The following is a 16,016-nucleotide window of genomic DNA, read 5'->3' as shown; positions in this document are numbered from 1 at the left end:
TACCCTACATTACTCATATGTATATGTATCTACTGTACTCGATACCATCTACTGCATCTTGCCTATGCCGTTCTGTACCATCACTCATTCATATATCTGTATGTACATATTTTTTATCCCTTTACACTTGTGTGTATAAGGTAGTAGTTGTGGAATTGTTAGGTTAGATTACTCTTTGGTTATTACTGCATTGTCGGAACTAGAAGCACAAGCATTTCGCTACACTCACATTAACATCTACTAACCATGTGTATGTGACAAACAAAATTTGATTTGTGTTTCCTGTCTCTCTGTGCCAGTTCGTCTTGTATGTTTAGTCAAGTCAACCAGCGTGGTTTTCCCATACTCCTTTTGCTATTCTTTTTTCTAGTCTTCTGGTTTGGACCCTTTCCTGTTTCTGGACTCTGTACCTGCCTGCCTGGCCATTCTGCCTGCCTTGACCATGAGCCTTTCTGCCACTCTGTACCTCCTGGACTCTGATCTGATTTTGACCTTTTTGCCTATCCACGACCATTCTCTTGCCTACCCCATTGGATTATTAAACATGGTAAGACTCCAACCATCTGCCTCCTGTGTCAGCATCTGGGTCTCGCCTTGTGCATTGATAAAAGTGCCTGGATGGGCTGATGAGACAGTGAATTGCGCAATCAGATGGAACAGAGTAAATAGGCATTTTAAAATCATAGATTTAGCCAGTGGTAACTTGTTGGATAGACACCGGCTGGAATGCGTTTTTTTAACCAATCAACATTCAGGATTAGACCCACCCATTGTATAATGGCTGACAACATTGTTATCCCTTGCTTGCTAGCTAGCTAGCCAACTACGGCTAATTTACAGTCACATCGAAAAGTACAGCCAGAATAACAGGAAAGTAGCTGCATTTGTTTAGGCGGTCTTCTAGTGACATTTATTTGGATACATCCATAACAATGAGCTAATGAGGTGTGATTTCGCCTGGCATAGAAAATGTTCTCACTCATCAGGACACTATTGTTCAGAGGAGCTAAACAATCACTTCAATCTGGAGCTGGAAAGACTGCAAGCTAGATGCACTTTGTTACATTTGACCTTTTTTCAATGTACATTTCTTTTTATTTATCCATAAAAATTATGCCAGTTGATTCAATATTTAGACTGGCTGAGAAAAGCTGCCTGTCCATCTGTCTCGTCCAGACTCCCGACACGTTCATTACTATTGGACAGCTGGAGATTGAATTTGAATATTGAAACAATGTTGCAAATGTTGGAGAGACAGACAGTAAGGTTTATACAAATCTCCGCTGTCAAAAATGAAATGTTAGTCTAAAATAAATGTGAGATAATGTCTAGATGCTTTTTATAGTGGAGATCAAGTTTATAAATTGCATGGCCGGGCTGATGACAGTGGATTTCGCAGTCAGATGGAACAGAGTAAATAGGCATTTAACGTCATAGAGTTAGCAGGTGGTAGCTTGTGGAATAGATACCGGCTGGAATGTGCTTTTAACCAATCAGCATTAAGGATTAGACCCACCCACATACAGTGGGGCAAAAAAGTATTTAGTCAGCCACCAATTGTGCAAGTTCTCCCACTTAAAAAGATGAGAGAGGCCTGTAATTTTCATCATAGGTACACTTCAACTATGACAGACAAAATGAGAAAAAAAATCCAGAAAATCACATTGTAGGATTTTTAATTTATTTATTTGCAAATGATGGGGGACAATAAGTATTTGGTCAATAACAAAAGTTTATCTCAATACTTTTCACACACTGTTGCTGGTATTTTGGCCCATTCCTCCATGCAGATCTCCTCTAGAGCAGTGATGTTTTGGGGCTGTTGCTGGGCAACACGGACTTTCAACTCCCTCCAAAGATTTTCTATGGGGTTGAGATCTGGAGACTGGCTAGGCCACTCCAGGACCTTGAAATGCTTCTTACGAAGCCACTCCTTCGTTGCCCGGGTGGTGTGTTTGGGATCATTGTCATGCTGAAAGACCCAGCCATGTTTAATCTTCAATGCCCTTGCTGATGGGAGGAGGTTTTCACTCAAAATCTCACAATACATGGCCCCATTCATTCTTTCCTTTACACGGATCAGTCGTCCTGGTCCCTTTGCAGAAAACCAGCCCCAAAGCATGATGTTTCCACCCCCATGCTTCACAGTAGGTATGGTGTTCTTTGGATGCAACTCAGCATTCTTTGTCCTCCAAACATGACGAGTTGAGTTTTTACCAAAAAGTTATATTTTGGTTTCATCTGACCATATGACATTCTCCCAATCTTCTTCTGGATCATCCAAAAGCTCTCTAGCAAACTTCAGACGGGCCTGGACATGTACTGGCTTAAGCAGGGGGACACATCTGGCACTGCAGGATTTGAGTCCCTGGCGGCGTAGTGTGTTACTGATGGTAGGCTTTGTTACTTGGGGCCCAGCTCTCTGCAGGTCATTCACTAGGTCCCCCGTGTGGTTCTGGGATTTTTGCTCACCGTTCTTGTGATAATTTTGACCCCACGGGGTGAGATCTTGCGTGGAGATTAGTGGTCTTGTATGTCTTCCATTTCCTAATAATTGCTCCCACAGTTGATTTCTTCAAACCAAGCTGCTTACCTAATGCAGATTCAGTCTTCCCAGCCTGGTGCAGGTCTACAATTTTGTTTCTGGTGTACTTTGACAGCTCTTTGGTCTTGGTCATAGTGGAGTTTGGAGTATGACTGTTTGAGGTTGTGGACAGGTGTATTTTATACTGATAACAAGTTCAAACAGGTGCCATTAATACAGGTAATGAGTGGAGGACAGAGGAGCCTCTTAAAGAAGAAGTTACAGGTCTGTGAGAGCCAGAAATCTTGCTTGTTTGTAGGTGACCAAATACTTATTTTCCACCATAATTTGCAAATAAATTCATTAAAAATCCTATAATGTGATTTTCTGGATTTTTTTTCTCATTTTGTCTGTCATAGTTGAAGTGTACCTATGATGAAAATTACAGGCCTCTCTCATCTTTTTAAGTGGGAGAACTTGCACAATTGGTGGCTGACTAAATACTTTTTTGCCCCACTGTATAATACTGTACATGTTAGAATCACAGTTGGCAGCAATTATAGCTGTGAATCTTTGTGGGTAAGTCGCTAAGAGATTTGCACACCTGAATTTTACAATATTTTCCCTATTCTTAAAAATATTATTCAAGCTCTGTCAAGTTGGTTGTTGATCATTGTTAGACGTTAGATTTTCAAGCCAATTTAAGTCAAAACTGTAATTAGGCCACTCAGGAACATTCAATCTCATCTTGGTAAGCAACAGTGTATATTTGGCCTTGTGTTTAAGTTAATTGTCCTGCTGAAAGGTGAGTTTGTCTCCGAGTGTTTGTTGGAAAGTGGACTGAACCAAGTTTTCCTCTAGGATTTTGCCTGTGCTTAGCTCTATTACGTTTTTTTTTTTCATCCTAAAAAAACCTCCCCAGTCCTTGCCAATGACAAGCATAGGCCTACATGATGCAGCCACAACCATGCTTGAACATTTGAAGAGTGGTACTTAGTGATGTGTTGTTTTGGATTTGCCCAAATATAACGCTTTGTATTCAGGTCAAAATGTTGTCTTTTGAAGTATTACTGTAATGCTTCATTGCAAACAGGATGCATGTTTTTGAATATTTTTATTCTGTACAAACTTCCTTCTCTTCACTCTGTCATTTATGTTAGTATTACGGACTAGCTACAATGTTGTTGATCCATCCTCAGTTATCTCCTATCACAGTCATTAAAATCACCATTGGCCTAGTAGGTGAAATCCCTGAGCGGTTTCCTTCCTCTCAGGAAACTGATTTAGGAAGGGTGCCTGTATATTTGTAGTGACTGGGTGTGTTGATACACCATCGAAAGTGTAATAAATAACTGCACCATGCTCAAAGGGCTATTCAATGTCTGCTTTTTTTTTTTTACACATCTACCAATAGATGCCCTTCTTTGCAAACCATTGGAAAATCTCCCGCAAGACACCGGTCTCAACGTCAACAGTGGAGAGGCGACTCCGGGTTGCTGGCCTTCTAGAAAGAGTTGCAAAGAAAAAGCCATATCTCAGACTGGCCAATAAAAATAAAATATTAAGCTGTGCAAAATAACACAGACACTGGACAGAGGAACTGTGGCGCCGAGAGAGATGGCCGCCTCGCTTCGCGTTCCTAGGAAACTATGCAGTATTTTGTTTTTGTGTGTTATTTCTTACAATGTTACCCCAGGAAATCTTAAGTTTTATTACATACAGTCGGGAGGAACTATTGGATATAAGAGCAACGTCAACTCACCAACATTACGACCAGGAAAACGACTTTCCCGAAGCGGATCCTCTGTTTCGTCCACCACCCAGGACAATGAATCGGATCCCAGCCGGCGACCCAAAACAACAGCGCCGCAGAAGGGGCAGACGGAGCGGTCTTCTGGTCAGGCTCCGTAGATGGGCACATCGCGCACCGCTCCCAAGCACACTACTCGCCAATGTCCAGTCTTTTGACAACAAGGTAGACAAAATCCGAGCAACGATTGCCTTCCAGAGAGACATAAGAGATTGTAACGTTCTTTGTTTCACGGAAACATGGCTCACTCGGGATATGTCATCAGAGTCGGTACAGCCACCTGGTTTCTTCACACATCACGCAGACAGAAACAAACATCTCTCTGGTAAGAAGAAGGGCGGGGGCGTATGCCTTATGATTAACGAGACGTGGTGGGATCATAACGACTGTTCACCTGACCTAGAATTGCTTACAATCAAATGCCGACCGCATTATTTACCAAGAGAATTATCTTCGATCATAATCACAGTCATGTATATGTGGGCCGTGGAGGCGCACTGGAGGTCTTGAGCGTAGAGACTGCACAACCAGTCCTGGCTGGATGGTTATTTTCACCCTGCAGATGCGGGGCGCAGGCACAGGATGCACTGGGCAGTGCAGACGCACCGGAGACACAGTGCGCAGAGCCGGCGCAGGAATTCCGGGGCCGTAGAGACGTACTGGCGGCCAGATGCGCTGAGCCGGCATCCTGCAACCTGGCTGGATGCCCACTCTAGCTCGGAGATTTGGGGAGCTGGAAGGTATCGCACCGGGCTGTGCACGCGCACTGGAGACAGCGTGCACTCCACCGCATAACAAGGTGCCTGACCAGTACGACGCTCGCCACGGTAAGCACGGGGAGTTGGCTCAGGGCCTCTCAGGCTTCCTTGTAGCCGTGTTCCCTCATAACGCTGCCGTTCTGCCTTCGCTGCTGCCTTCGCCTTCCTCTCTGCTTCTACCTGCTCCCAGGGCAGGCGATCCCTCCCGGCCAGGATCTCTACCCACGTCCAGGATCCCTTGCCATTCAAAATGTCCTCCCACGTCAATTCCACCTTACCACGCTGCTTGGTCCGTTTGTGGTGGAAAGTTCTGTCACGGCTGTTGAAGGAAGTGGACCAAGGTGCGGCGTGGTGAGCGTACATTTTCTTTTATTATAAAAAATGACGCCAACAAAACAACAAATGAGAAAACAAACCGTGAAGCTACAGGCTGTGTCATTAACAAAGTCAACTTCCCACAAAGACAGGTGGGAAAAAGGGCTACCTAAGTATGATTCTCAATCAGAGACAACGATAGACACATGTCCCTGATTGAGAACCCTACCCGGCCAAAACATAGAACTACACTGTCAAGACCCGGGTACGAACTTGGGTCTCCGGTGTGAGAAACAGTCACTTAGCAAACTGAGCCACTAATATTCGTCAGAACCCAGAAGATGAGGCAGACACAGCAGTACTTGGGACGGTGATTTAATAAAGTAAAAAGGAAAGTTCTTCAGGCAAAAATATAAATCCACAACGTCAAAAGTAATTCCAAGAGAAAAAGGTAATCCTCCAAGTTAAAAGGTAAATCCACAAGGTGGTAGGTACAGCAGAAAAAAGCCTCAAAAGATAATCAAAAATAAATAAACAGAGTACCACAAGAGAGTCCAACTGGCGCAACAAATGTTCACAGCATCGCTGGGGCTGGGTGCTAACATTCAAACACAGAGCAAAGAACTGAGGAAAACTAAGGGTTTAAATACATTCAAGGGAAATGAGGCACAGGTGCAAATAATAACTGAAAACAAGGGAAAACAAAAGGGTCAAAAAGCACAATGGGGGCATCTAGTGGCCAAAACCGGAACAATCCTGGCCAAATCCTGACATACACAACATAGAACATAGAATACCCACCCCAACTCACGCCCTGACCAAACCAAAATAGAGACATAAAAAGGATCTCTAAGGTCAGGGCGTGGCAATAGCGTCGGACAATAACATTGATGAATGCGCTGATTTGGTGAGCGAGTTTATTAGCAAGTGCATCGGTGATGTTGTACCCACAGCGTCTATTAAAACCGTCCCCAACCAGAAACCGTGGATTGATGGCAGCATTCGGGCAAAACTGAAAGTGCGAACCACTGCTTTTAATCAGGGCAAGGTGACAGGAAACATGACCGAATACAAACAGTGTAGCCATTCCCTGCGCAAGGCAATCAAACAAGCTAAGCGTCAGTATAGAGACCAAGTAGAGTCGCAATTCAACGGCTCAGACACGAGAGGTATGTGGCAGGGTCTACAGTCAATCACGGACAACAAAAGGACCACAATGTCTTGCTCCCAGAAAAACTAAACAACTTCTTTGCTCGCTTTGAGGACAATACAGTGCCACTGACACGGCCCGCTACCAAAACCTGCGGGCTCTCCTTCACTGCAGCTAACGTGAGTAAAACATTTAAACGTGTTAACCCTCGCAAGGTTGCATTCCCAGCCGCGTCCTTAGAGCATGCGCAGACCTGCTGGCTGGTGTGTTTATGGGCATATTCAATCAATACTTATCCCAGTCTGCTGTTCCCACATGCTTCAAGAGGGCCACCATTGTTCCTGTTCCCAAGAAAGCAAAGGTAACTGAGCAAAATGACTATCGCCCCGTAGCACTCACTTCCGCCATCATGAAGTGCTTTGAGAGACTAGTCAAGGACCATATCACCTCCACCCTACCTGACACCCTAGACCCACTCCAATTTGCTTACCGCCCCAATAGGTCCACAGACGACGCAATCGCAATCACACTGCACACTGCCCTAACCCATCTGGACAAGAGGAATATCTACTGTATGTAAGAATGCTGTTCATCGACTACAGTTCAGCATTTAACACCATAGTACCCTCCAAACTCGTCATCAAGCTCGAGACCCTGGGTCTGTGCAACCTGTGAAATTGTGTCCTGGACTTCCTGACGTGCCGCACCCAGGTGGTGAGGGTAGGAAACAACATCTCCACCCCGCTGATCCTCAACACAGGGGCCCCACAAAGGTGCATTCTCAGCCCTCTCCTGTGCTTCCTGTTCACCCATGACTGCATGTCCATGCACACGTCCAACGCAATCATCAAGTTTGCAGACGACACTACAGTGGTAGGCTTGATTACCAACAACGACGAGACGGCCTACAGGGAGGAGGTGAGGGCCCTCAGAGTGTGGTGTTAGGAAAATAACCTCACACTCAATGGACTTCAGGAAACAGCAGAGGGAGCAGCCCCCTATCCACATCGACGGGACAGTAGTAGAGAAGGTGGAACATTTTAAGTTCCTCGGCGTACACCACACAGACAGCGTGGTGAAGAAGGCGCAGCAGCGCCTCTTCAACCTCAGGAGGCTGAAGAAACTTGTCTTGTCCCCAAAAACACTCACAAACTTTTACCGATGCACAATCAAAAGCATCCTGTCGGGCTGTATCACCACCTGGTACAGCAACTGCTCCGCCCACAACCGTAAGGCTCTCCAGAGAGTAGTGAGGTCTGCACAACACATCACCGGGGGCAAACTACCTGCCCTCCAGGACACCTACATCAAGGACAACAACCACCTGAGCCACTGCCTGTTCACCCCGCTATCATCCAGAAGGCGAGGTCAGTATATGTCCATCAAAGCGGTGACCGAGAGACTGAAAAACAGCTTCTATCTCAAGGCCATCAGACTGTTAAACAGCCATCACTAACTTTGAGTGGCTGCTGCCAACATACTGACTCATCTCTAGCCACTTTAATAATGAAAAATGGATGTAATAAATGAATCACTAACCACTTTAAACAATGCCACTTTATATGTTTACATACCCTACATTACTCATCTCATATGTATATACAGTACTCTATACCATCTACTGCATCTTGCCTATGCCGTTCGGCAATCGCTCATTCATTCATCTTTATGTACATATTCTTATTCATTCCTTTACACTTGTGTTTATTTTAGTTGTGAAATTGTTAGATTACTTGTTAGGTATTACTGCATTGTCGGAACTAGAAGCACAAGCATTTCGCTACACTCGCATTAACATCTGCTAACCATGTGCATGTGACAAATCACATTTGATTTGATTTGAATAGACTGATGCGTTTCAGAAGTAAGTCTTTGTTTCTGGCCATTTTAAGCCTGTAATCAAACCCACAAATGCTGATGCTCTAGATCCTCAACTAGTCTAAAGGCCAGTTTTATTGCTTCTTTAAACAGAACAACAGTTCAGCTGTGCTGACATGATTGCAAAAGGGTTTTCTAATGATCAATTAGCCTTTTAAAACGAGAAACTTGGATTAGCTAACACAACGTGCCATTGGAACACAGGAGGTTGCTGATGGTTGCTGATAATGGGCCTATGTAGATATTCCATAAAAATAAATAAATCACCCATTTCCAGCTACAATAGTCATTTACAACATTAACAATTTCTACACTGTATTTCTGATAAATTTGATGTGATTTTAATGGACCAAAAAAAATTGCGTTTCTTTTGTAATCTATAATCTTTATTTTGAGTATATTTTTTAAAACTCTATATAACCTTTACTCTTTCAACAGAAAACACTTTGTCATTAATCTCAGAATTCAGCTGCATCCAGGGTCCATCTCCATCCAGTATCTCCTCCCAAGTCTAATAGTCCTGATTGAGCTGCTCCTCCTGCCGCTGCCTGTCACCACACTGCTTGGTCCTGTTTTGGTGGGTGATTCTGTCACGGCTGATTTCCTCCTCTTTGTCTGAAGAGGATGTGTAGCAGGGATCAGACCAAAATGCAGCGAGGTAAGTGTCCATAGTAGATTTTAATGAATAAACTGAAACAGTACAAAACAATAAACAAAACGTGGAGAAAAAAAAAAAACACGAAACAAAACAGTGTTGTGAAATAGACACTGAAACAATCACCCACCAAGTACCCACAGAAAATGGCTGCCTAAATATGGTTCCCAATCAGAGACAACGATAGACATCTGCCTCTAATTGAGAACCAATCTAGGCAACCATAGACATACAATATACCTAGAAGGGTAACAGCCCATAAACATTCAAAAACCCCTAGGCAAGATCAAAACACATGCATCACCCATGTCACACCCTGACCTAACCAAAATAACAAGGAAAACAAAGAATACTAAGGTCAGGGTGTGACACTTAGGTTGGAGTCATTAAAACTTGTTTTTCAACCACTCCACAAATTTCTTGTTAACAAACTATAGTTTGGGCAAGTCGGTTAGAAAATCTACTTTGTGCATGACACAGGTCATTATTATTTATTTATTATTTCACTTATAATTCACTGTGTCACAATTCCAGTGGGTCAGAAGTTTACATACATTAAGTTGACTGCTTAAACAGCTTCGAAAATTCCAGAAAATTATGTCATGGCTTTAGAAGCTTCTGATAGGCTAATTTGACATTATTTGAGTCAATTGGAGGTGTGCCTGTGGATGTATTTCAATGCCTACCTTCAAACTCAGTGCCTCTTTGCTTGACATCATGGGAAAATCAAAAGAAATCAGCCAAGACCTCAGAAATAAAATTGTATACCTCCACAAGTCTGGTTCATCCTCAGGAGCAATTTCCAAATGTCTAAAGGTACCACTTTCTTCTGTACAAACAATAGTACGCAAGTATAAACACCATGGGACCACGCAGCCATCACACCGCTCAGGAAGGAGACGTGTTCTGTCTCTGGAGATTAACGTACTTTGGTGCGAAAAGTGCAAATCAATCCCAGAACAACAGCAAAGGACCTTGTGAAGATGCTGGAGGAAACAGGTACAAAAGTATCTATGTCCACAGTAAAACGAGTCCTATATCGACATAACCTGAAAGGCCGCTCAGCAAGGAAGAAGCCACTCCTCCAAAACGACAAAGCCAGACTATGGTTTGCATCTGCACATAGGGACAAAGATAGTACTTTTTGGAGAAATGTCCTCTGGTCTGATGAAACAAAAATATAAATGTTTGGCCATAATGACCATCGTTATGTTTGGAGGAAAAAGGGGGAGGCTTGCAGGCCGAAGAACACCATCCCAACCGTGAAGTACGGGGGTGGCAGCATCATGTTGTGGGGGTGCTTTGCTGCAGGAGGGACTGGTGCACTTCACAAAATAGATGGCATCATGAGGAGGACAATTATGTGAATATATTGAAGCAACATCTCGAGATGTTGTCAGGAAGTCAGGAAGTTAAAGCTTGGTCGCAAATGGGTCTTCCAAATGTACAGTGACCCCAAGCATACTTCCAAAGCAAATTGGCTTAAAGACAACAAAGTCAAGGTATTGGAGAAGCCATCACAAGGACCTGACCTCAATCCTATAGAACATTTGTGGGCAGAACTGAAAAAGCGTGTGCGAGCAAGGAGGTCTACAAACCTGACTCAGTTACACCAGCTCTGTCAGGAGGAATGGGACAAAATTCACCCACCTTCTTGTGGGAAGCTTGTGGAAGGCTACCCAAAACATTTGACCCAAGTTAAACAATTTAAAGGCAATGTTACCAAATACTAATTGAGTGTATGTAAACTTCTGACCCACTGATGAAAGCAATAAAAGCTGAAATAAATAATTCTCTCTACTACTTTTCTGACATTTCACATTCTTAAAATAATGTGGTGATCCTAACCGACCTAAGACAGGGAATTCTTACAAGGATTAAATGTCAGGAATTGTGAAAAACTGAGTTTAAATGTATTTGGCTAAGGTGTATGTAAACTTCAGACTTCAACTGTACACGGGGTGCAAAAAAACTGAATGCAGATTTACCTAATTCTGTAGTGATCAATGGGACCTAGATTTAACCAATCCTGTGTTTGGGTCTGGTGACTTGTATGTCTGTAATTTAACAATAAAGTAAGGCATGGCGGGAGTTTGCACAAGAGGTTTTTATAAACATAAAGAGAGCAGTGCATTTATCTACAAGACTTTAGTGGAAACATAACTGGTGCCTTTTCATTAGACTTGTTGTGAAATAGTGCTTTCCAGCTGCACCAATCAAAGCAGGGAGTTTGTAGCAAAGCACGCCCTAACAATACAGTTTGTCAAAACCATTTAACTTGGGACCAATCATATCATGCAATTATATCATTAATACAATTGTCATATGTAATATATATTTTAATACAGACTAGCTAAAAAAATAAGTGAAATTGTATCAATTATCTGATGGATAATTATGTGGTTATCTGGTTTTCACAGCCTATTTTAATTTTCTCCATGATCAGGCGCCCAAGTGGATGTCGAAAAGCTGTTTGGCTCAGCTCAGTCGCAACTTGCCGAAGAGGAAGAACTTAATAAACAATGCTATACTGGTGGATGGTAACATTGAAATAAAACCCAGCCCTGAAAATAAATGTCTCGTCATCTCATAGTGGAAACGCATACCGAGGTAAAGACAGTTTCAAGTTGGATATTCCACGGATATTCTCGCTTTCAAACCTCAATAGCTTTCAAACCAATTGAGCCACAGACTCCAAATAAGTGTCATGATGGTGGAAAAATTGCGCACAACATTGCACAGGTCATATTTTCACGATTTGGATATTAATTCACTTTCCAAAGCTAATAGACATGTGGAAATGTGAGCAGGATTTTGTATTCCTAGTTGAATTAATTAGTGCAAAGTACAAACTTTCTTTACATTCAAATTTCAATAGCTCTTTGATCATGTGACCTATTGACTTCAAACAAGGTTCAGAATGTCCACTGACTACCCTTCTATATTGCACACCATTTAATTTATCAATTTTCATCTCACACGTTTTTACATGAATTTTTCAAGATTTAAAATTTCAATAGTTCCTTGGTCATGTCAATTGCACACATAAGACCGGGCAGTGGATATACACCTATATTGCGTAACCTCTAGTCATGTATCTTCTATATTGATGTACATTAATATTAGTTTGACAATTAGGGGGTTCAGTCCAGTGTTGTGTTTACCATTTTCTTTCATATTTATCTATCATAATTGGTAGTTCTAAGTACTTATTTTCCCTGTTTTTTATTTTTTCCATAGTATTTAACAGCGGTACACAACAGGAGAGATACAGATAATATCTCCTTTCGTTGTTAATATCAACCATAAAGGAAAAGGGCAAAGTACGAGAGTCATGTTATTAATTGTCCAAAGCAAGGATGGAAAGTGAGCTAGTGAGGTAGGCTACAGTGGGTTTGCTGGTCAATACATACACTGAACATGTAACCACAGTAATGGTGGCCAGTAAATCAATGAATAAAAATGTAATATTGACAAATAAAAAATAAATTGTAGACCTTTAATCTGTTCCAACATGTCAACAGACACAACTTCAGATAAGTATGAAACATTTCTCAGTGTTAACTTTCTCTTTATCCCTGGTTGATGTACATTTCAGAGCCTCTTCAGTGTGGATGGGGTATAGCATACATTTTCAACAACAAAGACTGCACTTCCAGTTTGTGTTCTTTACTATGTTGAACTCTTTTGTCTTCATTCCTAGGCACAGCACATGGAACCAACGTTGGCATGCAAAACATTCAATCTAAAACAAAACAAAGCGTAACACGTTATAAATAATATCAAATATCAATGCAGTATGGAGAATTACGAATTAGCCATCCATTGTGTTATATCATAAATTGTCTTACATGCCGTCACCGTTGTCAAAAGATTATAAACATGTTAAATAAAGTTACTAACCCAGTCAGTCTTTGGGCCACATCCAGGTTCTTTATCTGTGGCACACATGAAGCAGTTGTTGGCTTTGTTGAACTCTGAAATCATAGGCATGTTCTAAACATATGGCAGTCCCACACAACTACATAAGAATAAAGAATTTACATTTACTTTGAATTAAATGTCATTACATACCAGACATTTTTAGTATATCCTCAGCCATTTCTTTTCGCGGTTGCTCCATGTGTTTATGAACGTCCCATATCAATTTGGGAGGGGATGTTGGAAGTTCTGTGCAACTTCCTTGGCCATCTACACCAAAAAAAAGGGTTTTGACCTAATCGTCACATAACAGCAAACCATTCATTATCGAAATATAACTATCAAACCTACATTACAAAGACCCCGCAGCTGAAGATGTCCTGCTGCATGGTGTGAGTTATTTCCCCTCCTTTCCACTTTATGTCCGCCCAGTCGTCTTTTCCATGGCAGGATCTTCTCATTTTGAATGATTCTCTTTTTTTATGTAAACATAATGGAATTCTGATTAGTTATAGGCAAATGAATACACAGGCCAAATTTGTATGCTGTTTTCCTTATCACTATAATCTAGTAGTAATTTAGTAGTAGAGGTAATTTCCTTTATGCCCCATTCAACACACAGCCAACCTTATCACAGAGTGAATAAATGTAGAGCGTTTGTAGACTTTAAGAAAAAAGTATTAAGCGACAGTTTCATTAGTACATGCTTAAAGAAAGTCATATCACAAAGATCACAGATGACAGTGCCCACCAAATCTATGACAATAGAGAATGAATTGTAAGCACCAAAGTGTGTTTGTCAAAATAATATCTGAAAATGTCAGTTGTTGAACATAATACTTCTATTTGCAATAGCAATTTACGATATATGCAGTGGAGGAATATTCCATGTACCAACACTACATGTAGGATGGATCGACGACATTCCCACATACAGTATATATATTTTTAAATTATTTTTTAATTGATCCTTTATTTAACCAGGTAAGCCAGTTGAGAACAAGTTTTCATTTACAACTGCGACCTGGCCAAGATAAAGCAAAGCAGTGTGACACAAACAACAACACAGAGTTACACAGTGAATAAACAAGCGTACAGTCAAACACAACAGAAAAGTCCATATACAGTGTATGCAAATGAAGTAAGATTAGGGAGCTAAGGCAATAAATAGGCTGTAGTGGCGAAATAATTACAATTTCGCAAATAAACACTGGAGTGATAGATGTGCAGAAGATGAATGTGCAAGTAGACACTGGGGTGTGAAGGAGCAAAAAAATAAAAATAGAAATAAAATTCAAAAACACTATGGGGATGAGGCAGTTGGATGGGCTATTTACAGCTGGGCTATGTACAGGTGCAATGATCTGTTAACTGCTCTGATAGCTGATGCTTAAAGATAGTGATGGAGATATGAGTCTTCAGCTTCAGTGATTTTTGCAATTCGTTCCAGTCATTGGCAGCAGAGAACTGGAAGGAAAGGCGGCCAAAGGAGGAATTGGCTTTGGGGGTGACCAGTGAAATAAACCTACTGGAGCGCGTGCTACAGGTGGGTGCTGCTATGGTGACCAGTGAGCTGAGATAAGGCGGGGCTTTACCTAGCAAGGACTTATAGATGACCTGGAGCCACTGGGTTTGGCGACAAATATGAAGAGAGGGCCAGCCAACGAGAGCAGTGGTGGGTAGTATATGGGGCTTTGGTGACTGCGATAGACTGCATCCAATTTGCTGAGTAGAGTGTTGGAGGCTATTTTGTAATTGACATCGCCAAAGTCAAGGATTGGTAGGATAGTCAGTTTTACGAGGGTATATTTGGCAGCATGAGTGAAGGATGCTTTGTATTGAAATAGGGAGACGATTCTAGATTTCATTTTGGATCAGAGATGCTTCATATGAGTCTGGAAGGAGAGTTTGCAGTCTAACCAGATACCTAGGTATTTGTAGATGTCCACATATTCTAAGTCAGAACCGTCCAGAGTAGTGATGCTAGGCGGGTGGGCGGGTGCGGGCAGCGATCGGTTGAAGAGCATGCATTTAGTTTTACTTGCATTTAAGAGCAGTTGGATGCCACGAAAGGAGTGTTGTATGGCTCGTCTGGAGGTTAGTTAACAGTGTCCAAAGAAGGCCCAGATGTATACAGAATGGTGTCGTCTGTGTAGAGGTGGATCAGAGAATCACCAGCCGCAAGAGCGACATCATTGATGTATACAGAGAAAAGAGTCAGCCCGAGATATTTTTTATTTTACCTTTATTTAACTAGGCAAGTCAGTTAAGAACAAATTCTTATTTTCAATGACGGCCTGTTCAGGGGCAGAACAACAGATTTGTACCTTGTCAGCTCGGGGAGTTGAACTTGCAACCTTTCGGTTACTAGTCCAACGCTCTAACCACTAGGCTACCCTGCCGCCCCAGGGGGAGAAGACCTTAGAAAGGCAGGGTAGGATATATATAGGTCTGTAACAGTTTGGGTCTAGAGTGTCACCCCCTTTGAAGAGGGGGATGACCGCGGCTGCTTTCCAATCTTTGGGGATCTCAGACGATTCGAAAGAGAGGTTCAACAGGCTAGTAATAGGGGTTGCAACAATTGCTGCGGATAATTTTAGAAAGAGAGGGTCCAGATTGTCTAGACCAGCTGATTTGTAGGGGTCCAGATTTTGCAGCTCTTTCAGAACATGAGCTATCTGGATTTGGGTGAAGGAGAAATGGGGGAGGCTTGGGCAAGTTGCTGTGGGGGGTGCAGAGCTGTTGACCGGGGTAGGGGTAGCCAAGTGGAAAGCAAGGCCAGCTGTAGATAAATGCTTACTGAAATTCTCGATAATAGTAGATTTATCAGTGGTGACAGTGTTTCTCAGTGGAGTGGACAGCTGGGAGGAGGTGCTCTTATTCTTAATGGACTTTACAGTGTCCCAGAACTTTTTGGAGTTTGTGCTACAGGATGCAAATTTCTGTTTGAAAAGCTAGCCTTTGCTTTCCTAACTGCCTGTGTATATTGGTTCCTAACTTCCCTG

The sequence above is a fragment of the Oncorhynchus mykiss genome, chromosome 19 (genome assembly GCF_013265735.2).
Source record: "Oncorhynchus mykiss isolate Arlee chromosome 19, USDA_OmykA_1.1, whole genome shotgun sequence".
NCBI classification, from domain to species: Eukaryota; Metazoa; Chordata; class Actinopteri; order Salmoniformes; family Salmonidae; genus Oncorhynchus; species Oncorhynchus mykiss.
The sequence above is the reverse complement of the archived record's forward strand: the minus strand, read 5'-3'. Positions refer to the sequence as shown.